This window comes from Manacus vitellinus, unplaced genomic scaffold (genome assembly GCF_001715985.3).
Source record: "Manacus vitellinus isolate BGI_N305 unplaced genomic scaffold, ASM171598v3 scaffold_0_pilon, whole genome shotgun sequence".
NCBI classification, from domain to species: domain Eukaryota; kingdom Metazoa; phylum Chordata; class Aves; order Passeriformes; family Pipridae; genus Manacus; species Manacus vitellinus.
The window spans coordinates 9398430-9411748 of record NW_021938789.1 but is presented as its reverse complement, the minus strand read 5'-3'; positions in this window follow the sequence as shown (position 1 = coordinate 9411748).

Here is a 13319-nt window from a genome sequence, read left to right as displayed (position 1 = left end):
GAGTCTGACTTCACTGAAGGCAAGAAGGCAACTACCAACTTTGCAGTGGCCATAAAAACATAGTTCATCATCACACAATGGGTTATTTTACTTCTCTCCCTTGCCCATAGGCTCGGATTAGTTGTCAAATTAATTCTAAGACAAGTCTGTCATCTAAGAAGTATTAAGTGTTCTCTGCAAGAGGAAGTTAGTTCCTTCTTGTCCTCTCCAAATAGGGCGATTCTACTTCCTTAGTCAAAAAACCAACACAAAATAAGACTCAAATCTCAAAATCTAAACAAAAGAAGCTATGCAGTGTCAGAATGTTAACTATAAATTATTAATAAATTTTTAACTATTGCTTACCAAGAATCTGTCTTTAACAGACTATCTAAAAAAGGACTTTCATAACACATCTCAGTCAGGCCTAAGCAGTTCTGAAAGAACTGAGAAATGCTGTGCTCTAACCAAAGCTTGCATTGGCAAGTGGTCTGCTAAGGACATGATATGAATTTTTCTGATCCTGTTTTCCCAGAAATCATGCAAACTTTGCAGAATTGAAACCTCTGTTTTGAAGTGACATACCAAGCTGTCAGACCCGAAGTGGTCAGCTAGTTACAACAGTGTCATCTCTTCATAAGAGAGATAACAACTGTTCTCTCTTTATGACACTGCTTGTTGCAGGAAGATCTGTAGGGGACAGGTCAGAAAGAATTAGTTCATAATGGAAGTTTTCTCCCATCTTCCTGTCAGTAAGCACATGGGTTTTGCCTTGGCAGGTTTGGTTGATTGATCTTTACTTGTTCCTGGTTTTTATCATCCTGTAAATATGACCATAAGGTATTCACAACTGAACTTTGTGGTACTTTATTATATACAAGAGAGGTTCTTGAATTTGGTTTATTTTTCCATTTTTTTTTTAAAGTGTTTTTGACTTGTGCTTTTTAGTTTCATTATCTAAGCAAATACCGTGTTGGAAAAATCAGCTAGTTAACCTAAGCAGTTTATGCAGTAACGCTGCAGTCTCTGCTTGCTCTGGGTGTTGAACATATATAGCTTCAGTAAGTCCAAGAGTCACTTTTAGAGTGGAACGGTGGAATAATTAATTTAAAATTTAAAACTCTTAAACCTCACTATTTTTCAGTAGCCTGATTTGTGCAAACTTTTTTCCTTCTCATTGATTCACCAAGAATGAATAAATAAATAAGGTGAGTGTGGACTCAGTGGCTCTGGGAGGTGCCCTCACTGCTGATTTGGTAACACCTCAAACTACATAAGGAGTGTCAGAGACAAGTAAATGTTAAGCCTCCTTTCAGCTATCCTTGGCAGCCTAATCAAGATGAATAAATAGGACAAGCAGAACTGAGCAAGCAGCAGAAATGACAGTAAAAACACATACTCCCAGTGCTTCAGAAGACAGTATAGTTTCCCAATATGAATGTGAGCATGAAATCACTCCTTGCAAACTTTCTGGCCCTAGAGTATTTCCACGAGAGGCATAATTAAGATAATAACACTGCCTCAGCAAAGAAGAGATGAAAGAGTATTCCCTGAATGGGATGGGAGGGAAGAACAGAAGATAAAGTGAAATGAGGAACAACAAAGGGAGGTGAAAAGCAGTGTGTTTTGCAAGGGTCTTGCATCCCCTTAGGTCTCTGGAGTGAGCTGGATTTCACTTCTTTCCTAAACAGACAACCTTAAGCTGTCTGACTTTATTCCACAGGAATTTATTTCTGTAGGAAGTCCAAATTTAGGATTTCCCCTGCGATTGCAGTATAGGGCTCATGGATCTGTATTCCTCTTGAACTGTTTTGCCAGTGTTTATTTTTGCATTCTATAAGGAAAATCACAGTTTTTGAAAGCACTGTATCTCATAAACTGATAGCCAAGTTTTGGAGTCCTCTAAGCCGTGTGAATTTCCAAGATAACAAATCTAAACTAATCTTATCAAGGTGTGTGCACTTTTTTGACAGCCTTTACACTAAATCTTTGTGTGAGGTGATTAGAAAGTGGGTATAAAAGATCAGAAGACAGAAATATTTCAGGAACCTAATTGCCAGCCTCTTCTTTTACACTATGTGTTGCAGCAGAGAACTTGAAAAGAATGGGCCTGTATTACATACAATTTATCAGGCAGCATAGGAGTATTGTAAGAGAAAAGCAGCAAGCTCCCACTTGCTACCTGCAAGTTCTCTGGATGGTATTTTTGAGGCAACTAGGGATAACAGATTATCCACCAGCTATTCCCAAGGTCTGATCACTCTGATTTATCTTTTTCTTTTTTTACTGTCAAATGTAGATAGTTCTGGCACCCAAAGCATGGCTGAGGACAGAAAAAATCCTTCATGGTAGAAACTGCTGGTTTCTAGAAAAGGTGGTGTGCAGCCGGTGGGACTAATCTTTCCAAAATAACCACAATATTCACAGTGCTATTAAACACTCCCAGTCTTGTGGACACCTGTAATTACTGGGTGTTGCTTCTAAGCAGAACTTATGAATGAGAAAATTTGATCTGAAAAGAACAGAAGCTGTTATAATAATTAAAGAAATTATATCTTTCCTGGCTTTTCTTGGAATGGCAGTGACTTCTCATCAGTGACAGTCATCTTCTCATTGCTTCCCAATTTCACAGGGCAAATGCTGTCGTAACATTTAGAGAAGGTTTGAGATGAACACTGAAAATAAAGTGATAAATAAGGAACAAGGAAACCAGCTAGCACAAAGTGACAGCTGTGAAGAGTGTGCCATTTCTAACCAAACACAATAGCTCCTGTGAAAAAAGCCTTTTTAACTCACTGTATGGGCATCCAGTTCAGCTCTCCTTTCTTTCACCTCCTCTGCAGGCACTGCAAAAATGTAAATTATCTTGGTGAGCTGGATATATGAGTTATTCAACCTGTAAGTTTTTCTGTGTTTTCTTGGTGGCAGCTCCCACTGCACCTAACCTAGAGCTACAGGTGGACAAAGAGATTGACAGACAACGGTGCCTTAACTGTGAACTTGCACTGGTGACCATCTAAAGGACATGAAAAACATCCCATTTGTGTCTTCTGCAGAGCTATATCTGTTGCTGTGAACACAGGCTGCATGTCTTCTTCAGCATGGTGGTATTGTCTTGATCACTTTGTTGTTACACTTACAGCTCTTCAAACCTCTGAGATTTCAGTTCTGAACTCTTCTTCTAGTTATCCTGAAAAATTGTAGAGAAATTAGTTGTGCACCGGTCATCAAAACAAAGAATGCTTTTTATGTATGTGTGGGCATTTACAGTGACTCATTGCTACTGCATTTTGTGTTAGGGGTGCTCCTGAACTATTTTGTTGGGAAAATCAGTAATTTCTTCATTGCTTCCTGTCGCTGAGTCACTAATGGACACTTCTGAACTTGCTAATACACTCATGTTTAAACACCCAGGACTTTTCAGTGCAAACAGAAACACCACTAGATCTTAGGCATCCTTATATTTAAGAATTATTGGATAGAAAGTGGTGTGAAACTACTTTCTCAAGCCCAGATACTTATGTTATTCATAAATGGGACTTTGCACTCTCTGGGTGTTCTGAATATGGCCACTTTATTCTTATTTTTACTGCAAGTAAGGATATCATGATCAGGAGAAGTAGAGGGATGTACTGTTGCCATTACCTGCTGTTGTACACGTTACCACTTGGGTAGGAGATACACCATGTCTCATCACTGTTATCACTGCATCTAGTTGTGGATGCATGCACATTGCTCCACGCTGATGGCACCTTTTGGGGTTAACCCCCATTACAGCATGTAGGTTTGAAACTGCAAAGTCATCCAGGCTGTTTCAAGCACAAGTCCTCTGTGGAGTGCAACAGGCAAGAGCAGACCCACCTGACCTGTTAGGTTAATGGTTGGACTCAATGATCTCAGAGGATTTTTCCAATCTGAATGATTCTGTGATTCTTTTGCTCTATGACAGAGCAAAAGGTTTGAGCTGCCAGATCTGGGGTGCAGGAAATCATCCTGGAAAATGGCACTGATGAGTCACTATTTGTAGTTTACCCACTACAGGCTGCTGGGGCTTTCCATCTCTTTCATCTATATCACTTGTAAGCAGCCTGTTTTTCCATGTGGAAGTGAATTCATTTTGTTTCATGTGTTGCTGAGGGGTTTGAGTGAGGAGAGTGCTAGATCAGCCTGTGCTGACAAGCACAATGCCTGTCTCCTCTCAATAATGCAGCCTGCTCTCTCAACTGGAACGTACTATTCTTTTCCTATGCATTCTCATACAAGGAGAGTGTGGGAGGACCAAATGTCACCACTGTGCCTCATAGCTTTTGTTGGTGACCTTTTTACTACCCTACATGCACCTCTGGCTGTATGTGGTGAGATTGCTTCTTATCTTAGGATCCGTACAGGAAGTTGAGCATATAAGAAAGAAGTAATGATACAGATAAAATCTAACAAATATGATAGTGTTTCTGCTTTCTGTGTAAATAATGTGGAGAAACACACACATAAAGAGCTTAATGTTGGACTGCACCCCAAGGCTGATGAACCAATTATGAATTATAGAGCCAGAAAGAGCCAGCACAGCAGCACATGACAAAGTAACATCTAAAATGAGAAGTCTTTATTCAAGAAAAAACCCTCCTGTATTTCCAGAGGCTCATGCCAGTCTTCCTCCCCCATCCCTTTTCCCTCCTGCTTCTCACATAAAATACTTGTGCAGTGCTGAAGGGCAGCATGGGGGATGACATAAGGCCCCCAGCACAAAGCTGTTTCATTCCTGTGTGAGTCACTGAATGGTCTGGTCCATCCATTTATCTCCTGTCAGATCTGCAAATGGGAATAAATTTAGACAGGCATGGGACAGGGCCCAGCAGACCTGCTTGGGTTGCTCTGGGAGATCCCCCCTTCACCCTCTGAGCTTCTTTTGACATCTTCTACAGCCCTCTGCCTCAGCCCCACTTTCTCAGTTTGTATATGTAAAGGGCAGATCAGTTCAGTCCTCTGGTGCTGGGCACCAGCAGTGACTGGGTTGTCTTTCAGTGACCTGGTGCAGTGAAGAAGTGGTGCTTCACTGTGTTTTATTGGGATGAATTGATCTACTAGCATAGGTCAAAACCTATGGACTCAGGGAGCCATTTGTGACTGAATGACTGTGGTTTCTCCAGAGACCTTGTGGGTGTGACCCCAGGAGCCAAAGAACATCAAAGGAGGCCAAGAGAGCAAGTTGATTCAAGGACAATCTCCTCAAAGCACAAGAGTAGCCAATCCCAAAGGGCAGGAAGTTGAAGCTGTGGCAGGAGGCCAGCTTGGCCAAATCAGGAATTCCTGATTGAGTTTAAATGTTGGAAGAAAGAGTAAGGGGAGAGCAGAAGCAGGGATGGACTATCTGGGAGGGATGTAGAAGTATTGCCCAGACTGTTAAGTTATGTGGTAAAACTTATCTGCACACCCACAAAGGAGCTCAGAGACACAATGACAGGATGGGGAAGCCAAATAATATCCCGCCTGGGATATGTTGTGGGATGCAGGAGAAAAGCAGTTCATAATTACAGAAGACATATTATAGGATGTTTTGGCGGGGAAGCAAAGGTGGGACAAGAGAGGGGCTTAGGTAATTCGTGAGGAACAAGAGTGGTAAAATAGAGGGAAAAGGGAATAAAAGGGGCGACTGCACGTGAATAGTTGGCAGGCCAGTTTGCTTGGCTGGCCATACTCTGTGCCTGACCAGGGCAGTCTGTCCTGGCTTTTTTAACTCCTTCCCAGCTCTTCCCTGGGTGATGGCTTTCCATTCTGTGTGTGTCTGTGTTTGTACGGGGTGTGAGTACAGAGCATGGGTTGGAGGGTCCGTGCCCCTGGTGCTGTTGGCTGGAGTGAGTGTGGGTGTGTAGGGATTGTGTGAGCACTAGGGGACATCAAGCTGGAGGAGCCAGTGAGCCGGTGACATGACTTGGGAGCAAGGGGAGTGAATGGGTCTCTAAGGGCCAGCTCTGGATGTGAGCTGGATGCCTCTAAAGTCAAGAGCTGTGGGACCAGGGATGTCCTAGCTGGGTCTGTGTGTGTGACAGACATGCAGGGAAGGAATTAAGAAAGCCAAACCTGAACCAAATTTAAAATTATTGAGGTATGGAGGGGCACAAAGAAGGGCTTCAACAGGCACATGCAAAGCAGGACAAACACCAAGGAAAAAATGGAGCCACTGCTGAATGGTGTAGGTAACTCTGTCTCAAAGAACAAGATAAAGCAGAGGTGATTCAAAAACTGGACATACTCTTCATTGGCAAGGTCTGTTCTCAGGTCTCCCAGGGCCTTTGTGCCTACAATACACAAGCAGGAGTTTGGGGGAGCAAATTACTACCCATAGTAGAGAAAGATTGAGTTATGGACCATTGAAGCACACTGGTTGAATACAAGTCCCTGTGTCCAGATGAGACACATCTGAGGGTAATAAGGACAAGCTGACTTACATCACTGCAAAGATACTCTTGTCTTTGAGAGATGACTCAACCTGTATAATTCTCTGAAGCTATAATTTTGTGATAATGATTTGCAGAATGCTTTTTAGTGAATAATTAATGGAACTAAAGAACTTTATCAGACAGGTCCCCAAAGATACTGGGTTTTTATGGAATGGAAGACAGGTGGAAATCTAGCTAATCTTTCCTTGAAGACAATAGCTGAAGTAAACTACATATACGAGCAAATCTCCAGGTATCTTAAGGCAGACTGTGAATCCAACATGCTGTGGAATATTATTTGTGCTGCCTAAATTAGAATTTTAAATGTCCTTGATAAAACCTTTAGCCCTCAGGTTTTAAAATAAATGCACCCAATATGACTGACTGCTAAAACAGCTAACGATGTTATAAAAATAAAGCTGCCTTTCCAGTTATGCATTAGCATTATGGAATGAAAAAAGGAGACAGTACTATGTACAACAGGCCCTTCCAGAAAGAAAATATTTAGTCATTGCCATTCTTGGAATACTCACAGTGTCACTGAATGATTTAGGGATGTCTGCAGATTATCTGGTCCCACCACCAAATCATTGCTCAAATCCTAGCTAACTTCAATATTACATTAGGTTGCTCAAAGTGTCCTTCAGTAGAGTTTTGGAAACCTCCATGGATGAAGAATCCAGAACCTCTCTGGGAAGCTACTCTCATGGTGCCTTTTTTTTTTTTTTTAAATGTTTAAGCAGAATTTCACTCGCTTCACTTTTTGACCATTGCCCCTAGTCTTTTCACTGTGCATCCCTGAAAAAGAGTATGGCTTCATCTTCTTGACAACGCTCTCTAGACAGTAGAAGAAACTATCCCTTCTGGATAACTTTCTGGATATTCTTTGGGAGATCTGTTGCTATAGCATACAGAAGTGTCTCATGGAGATCTGTGATGTTCAGGCTTTTACAACAAGGTTTCTGACGCTCATCCACTATTCATTTCAGAAAGATTTTATGACATGCTTCCTCTTAGACTAGTATTTTTGGAAGCAATAGATGAGATTAAGGGAAGCTGGGGTAAAGAGTTACAGCATGGCTATGTCAGGATCAATTACTTTTTCTGTGGGTTTTCCCCCCAAGGTTATTTCCATTAGAGATTTGGTAAAGCACAAAAAGTTGTAGACTCTTCAGTTCCCCTGAGTCCTTGAATCCTAGAGCACAGTCTCTATCTCACCTTATTTTGTCCTTCAAATGTCCTTACTTTCAAATGGGAGGTCACAACTAGAGAAAGAAAGGAAGCAAAGTTTATTTTCCTCTCTTCAAACACTCTGTTTTAGTATGGAGGATAAATCCTTTATCAGTAAGTGCTACATTTTCCTGATCAGTAAATTAACAAAATCTTTCTGATTGCCTGGATAGGTAAGATTTATTTGTCTTTGTATGGATCATTTTTTCTATTTGCCTATTTTTCCATGAAGTTCTTCTTTTAGCAGTGATTCAGGGATGTTTTGAAAGGCTTTTTGATTTGTATGTATGTATATATAAATCAATCAATCAATACATATATATATATATATATGTTATTTTTTCTAAAAACTTTTCTGATCAGGAATCTCCTACCAAACATCCCATAGAAAACTAGCTCCAATCTTTTATATGTCATTGTTTCACACCAGGCTATGGAGACAGCAGAAGAGATGAGAGCTTTTCAAGGCCTACACCAGATCTTAATATCCCTGAATTAATGACTTGCTTTCTCCATTAGTGTTGCGCTCTGCTGAAATATCACTGGAATTACTAGATTTTAAGATGCTTCTTTCTAGATTATTTCAGTAGGATCAAGTAACTGGTAAGATACACTGACAAGAACATAGATGTACCCTGAGCATTCTCAGAAGTCGTGACATCTGTCCTTCAGCTCAGATGTTTCAAACTGTTCTGCAGTTTTGACTGCTTCACAATTAATAACAATACGGTTGGATGGGCACTTAAACCTCATGCCCAGGGAAGAGGTGTTTGGGAACAGCTATTCCTTAATCTTTCTCCACATAGATTTGCACAATCTAGTTCTTTTCCCTTGTCTATCTGATCAGCACTTGTTTCCCCCCTTGTTGCTGTGTGAGCTCACTTGTAGCCAGCTGGAGCCACGACAGCACTGGTGGTGCTGTTCAGTGTGAGACAGGATAACAGACACCAATTACTCATTTTTTTTCTTTGTTTACTGTAAACAAAGATCCCAAAGGGTCCAAAACATTCTCCCTCTTCAGACCAAGCATCTTTCTCCCATTTCCGTGCTTGTTTCCCTTGAGTGTCAGTCCATCTGCTCTTTCCCCTTTGCTTGGAGAGTCTGGCACTTCTACAGGTGCATCCTAAGCTTTGCTGTTCCTGAAGGATTTCCTGCTGGCACCAGTGCTGCTTTTTGTATTTTTCGGTTCCCAATTTCTTTTTTTTTATGCCAAAGTGGTGGGTTCATAACAAAACAAAGACATAGCTGGGGTTTGTGCATTGATTTTGTCATGGAACAAGGTGATGTGCCAATAGACCCCCTACATACAAAAACACTGCTGGTGGGGAGGGAGATGGAGTGGGGATACAATCTATGGAGTAGCTCCAGAACAGCTTGGGGAAACAGATTGCTTCATTCTTCTGTATGACCTTCATCACTTTTTGTTATGCCTTTCTGTTTAGACATGTCAGAAAATTATGTACTAGGCAAACTAAATGAAAACACATTCAAAAACATTCACAAACACATTGTTTAAAGCACTGCCCTGCAGAATGGGAGACCCGTGTTTAATGAATCAAGCATTCAACATGAATCAGGCTATGAAGAAAGTATTTTTTACTTGAGATATATGTAACTTCTAAAAAAAAGGAACAGCTATGAGAAGTAAGTGAGACCTATGCCAAAGCTACATCCTATCAGTGAGGGATCTTACCGTGATTTCTGATGCGGCTGCTGTACTTTTCTTGGGCAAAATATTTTTCAAAGTTTAATTTTAGTGCTGAGGAAAAGCAACTGCAGTAACCCCACCAACTTTCATGAAACTGAGTGCTTGTTTTCTGGCCAGGACTAATTATTATGCTGCTCACACATTCTGAAGAGAAATACCCATCAGGCTCCTATCCCACTGAGGCAGCCAAGGAAACAAAGTTGATATAGAAGTACGGTCTCCGACTCCCAGAGTGTGTAAATAGCACAGTTACTCTTGAAAGAACTATACAGGGTAGATATACCACTTGGAAAGGATCCATGTGACAGTTCAAAGGTTGAAAAATAAGAAACTTGACAAAGGACATCCTTCCTGGTTGATAATTATGTAAAATATGCTTTTGTATACATGTGTATAAATATTTGTCCGGGATTTGATGCTGTGGCTTCCAAGTTTATTGCTTATACTTATTGTCCTTAACTACTTTTCATGTGATGTATGCCACATATTTTGCTTGTCATCACTTCTTTTTCATATTATTCCCGCAGCTCCTTTTTTTATTTAACCCCATGCTAATGAGCAACAGTGATAGAAAGTTCTGAGTAAAAGCCCAGAGCATAGATTCTGCTTTGTGGAAATATCAGATCTGGATTTGCTTGGTACCTTTTCTCAAAGCAAAGGGAAAAGTAAGAATGAAGCACAACACAGGCCAGCATGTGCTACAGTTAGGATTTAATACCACAAGACTAAAATTTCCATGGTATTTCTTATTTCTGCTTATTCCCTTCTTTGCTTGCTGCTCTTCAAAATGGCACAGTATGACTGAGGAGCTTTTCCACATCTGTACCTTGATATAGTGTGGCATATAGAATACCGGAATGCAGAATATAATTTTTTTAGCTCTGCTTTCTTGACTTTACCTGTGGCAAATGAGGTGGAAAAAAAGTCTTCCTGCAGTTTGGTGGTCCATCATTTGCCAAAGTCTTGATTTATAATTCTGGTTTCTGCCTACAATACTTATATTCCTTGTTAATTATTTATCCAAGCACTCATGCCTGATGCTAGACTATATCAGGTGTAATCACTAAGAGATGTCCAAGCAAACACAGTTACTGGATTAAAAAATGATATTTCTTTGTTAAGTATTGTAATTAAGGGTATAACTCAAGGTACTCCAAACGTCCTGGAGGAGTTCTGGAGGATCATCTCTGCCTGCACTTAGGGAACTTACCACAGCTACTGCTTACAGAGCCCAGAGGTATTCCTCGTCAAACAGTCACAAGTAAAAGACTACTTACTTTACTTCACTGCCTGCTACTGAAAGGAAATGTGTACCATAATTTCCTCCTGCATTTTCCTTCTCTTGAACTTCCAACATCATAATTTTCCCATATTCTGCTAAAAATACAAAGTAACTCATGCAGACTGAGATCAGAGACTCCACCTTTGCTGGAGCTGCAGAGAAAGGGAGAAGTTAGGAAGGGCTGCCCGGGCAGCAAGGACACTCTGGCATGGTGTGAGGGTACATATGTGCCACACTACCAGGCTCCAATTTCCCTCAGCACTCTCCCTGCCAGCCTGCACTGGAACTGCGCTGCTGCAGTAAGGGAATGAGGGTCTTCTCTAAGCTTGCCCTCATAATTTGTAGGAAACTGTAGGAAATCAGATGCCTGCACATTATAAACAAAATTTGGCAGATTATATTGTTCGTCTCTTACATAAAACGGCAAGTAAATTTAGACTGGGCAGAAGCTGAAATCAGGAAAAACTTGAAAATCAAAAAAAAACTTGTGAAGTGTTTGAGCCACCGTAACATTTGGCTAAATTAAGATACTGTGCCTCCCCATACTGAGCTATTTTAAACCAAACTTCTTGGCTCTGCTAAAAGCACCCTTCTTCCACTTCACACTGTTGAAGCAAAATACATCAGAATTATTTCTAGCTAATTCAATTGAGAAAGAGCTAGTTTTCATGGAACAATTCTTGAGGTTTCAGGTCACATTTCACTACATTTAAGATTGCTGATTGAAAACGTATTCATGTCAGCTGGATATCACATCAAGGCCGATATGACAAAAATAAACACCAGCAGTATAAAAAGGGCAGAGAGGTGATCAAGTTGTCCTTGCTTTATTCTCATAACTTCTTACTCCAGAGCACTCAAGAGTTTGCATTTAAAAATAGACAGAGCAGGTATGAGCAGATGTATACATATGCATACACATAAATGCTGGAGAAAGGAATTACTCTGAGTTCAGTTTTTGTCAGATACAATGACTGAAACACATGTAGCAGGAAAAAAAGTTAGTAGGAGTGAATATATATTATATTATATTATATTATATTATATTATATTATATTATATTATATATTATATTATATTATATTATATTATATTGGAATGAAGGACGCGACATAACTGAGTTCTTGAATGGTCCACAAAATGGGCAGAGCAGGAAATACTACTGTAGTCTCAGTAGCTTCCACAGGTCTGTCTGTGGAAATGCAGAGCACCTGGTAATGCTCCTGTACGTGTGTTTTCATTGGCCATAAATAGTTGGATATTAACAGATCTACACAGGATTGTGGCATCCAATCAGATTCAAAATGAAGTGATACACATATTGTTTTCATCTGAAATATTTTTCCCTCGAATTCAGGTCTGGAGACAGCTGTTTTTGTAGTACTTCTAGTACAAGTATGAATGACTGAAACATTTTGAATCTGTATTTGAAGTACCTGGGTGAACATTACCAAGCTTGCATGAGTCTACAGAGAAGGGCAGGTGCCTTTTGGACAGTATGATTTCTCCAAATTTGGCACAGTTGTTACATGAGACGTTGCTAACCAGAGCATTTACTGGGTGTTCAAGACAGAGCACAGGCACACCTAGCTGATTGTCACCACGTAAGTGTAACATATATGTGTAAACAGTACTATTCACATCCTTTGTAGATGTAGAAATAAAAAAGATTTGTTCCTGTCTCTCCCTCTCTCTGGGAGTAACAAATGACCTTATTGTTTCTTGCTTTGCTGACACTTCTGCCTCTCTGCTTCTGAGATGCCAGTCACACTGTTCTTTCACGCAGATTAAAAACATTATATTAAATGCAGAACAAACAATTCACATTCAGCTTGAAATGTGCTGCCTCTAAGATCTCAGGAAACCTATGCATCTAGAACTTTGCTTTTTTTCCCTCTCCCATCTATATTAGTTGGTTAGCTAAAAATCTTTACAAATCTACCCAATTTTTTCCTGCAACTTTGAGATGCATTATTGAACAGGTATTGGAGAAAAAAAAATGCTGTCTTTGCTACTGAGTTGAAGTAATAAGAAAAGAGGAAAGAACATTAGAAATGAGAAAACACTGCAAGAAGTACTGAGTGTGTTGTTCTTGATACAAGGTTATGCACTAAATAATCTCAATTGTTTGAATTGTAGCTATCCTACTTTGTATTTTAATTATTTTTTTTTTCAAAACAGAATTACTTAGCACTTCCTACAGTGTATTTGGTATCATATGTAATGGCCAGAACTGACTGTGCTGCTGGAGTGGATTGCAGTAGAGGTGAAAAGCTTTCATAAGCTGGAAAGCAAAAGCTGGCCAGCTGGGATGCTTGGCATATGGATGGAAGTTGCCTAAGAGGCACATGGCTTGTGCTTTAAGCTGTTCTCTGAGTCCCCCCACGCTGTCATGCCCAGGTCAATAGGTAGGCCAACACTAGTCCTGATGATGGCTTGGACTCCTAACTGTGAGCCTCATATGCACTATCTCTACAGCCTGTGGCTCAAAATGTGTCATGATGTGACCTGCTGCGGGCAAATAGAAGATTGATCAAAATTGCTTGGGTTTAGTTATCTGAGATGTGATTGTGTTACAGACAGATACCTCTCTTATTATTCTAGCAGCTGCTGTTAAGGACAGCAACAAGCAATAAAAGTGAGGAGGATGTTGAAAGAACCAATCAAAAGACTAATGTTACAG